This window comes from Fukomys damarensis, unplaced genomic scaffold (assembly GCF_012274545.1).
Source record: "Fukomys damarensis isolate Sample0158 unplaced genomic scaffold, DMR_v1.0_HiC HiC_scaffold_20, whole genome shotgun sequence".
In the NCBI taxonomy this organism is placed as follows: domain Eukaryota; kingdom Metazoa; phylum Chordata; class Mammalia; order Rodentia; family Bathyergidae; genus Fukomys; species Fukomys damarensis.
Genome location: NW_022900932.1, coordinates 8,495,569 through 8,495,974, shown reverse-complemented (window position 1 = coordinate 8,495,974; position 406 = coordinate 8,495,569).

Here is a 406-nt window from a genome sequence, read left to right as displayed (position 1 = left end):
CTTTCCCCTTTTGCAAGAAAATAATTTGACAGTCGATTTGCTGACAAGGGAGGAATTTGCATCCTGGATTAAAAAAAAAAAAAGGCCGAGAGGAGCTTGGGAACGGTTGCTAGGGGTGGGTAATGGTGAAAAAGAAGGGGGGTGCCGAGGATCGGCTAAGGGAGGGGGCGAGGGTGGGGATCCATGCAAAAGGTAAGGCCAGGTTGCCGCGGCTCGGCCCCGAGTGGGCTGCGGCCGGGGGAGGGGCGAGAGATGCATATGTATTTCGGGCTCCCCAGCACACCCCCTTCCCTCCCAGCGATGGCTGAGGCGGTGCATGCAGACGGGGAGTAAGTTTCCTGAAGGGGCGGGCGGCTGCACGCGCGCAGCCCGGCGCTGCGAATTTGCACCCGGGAGGGAGAGTGGT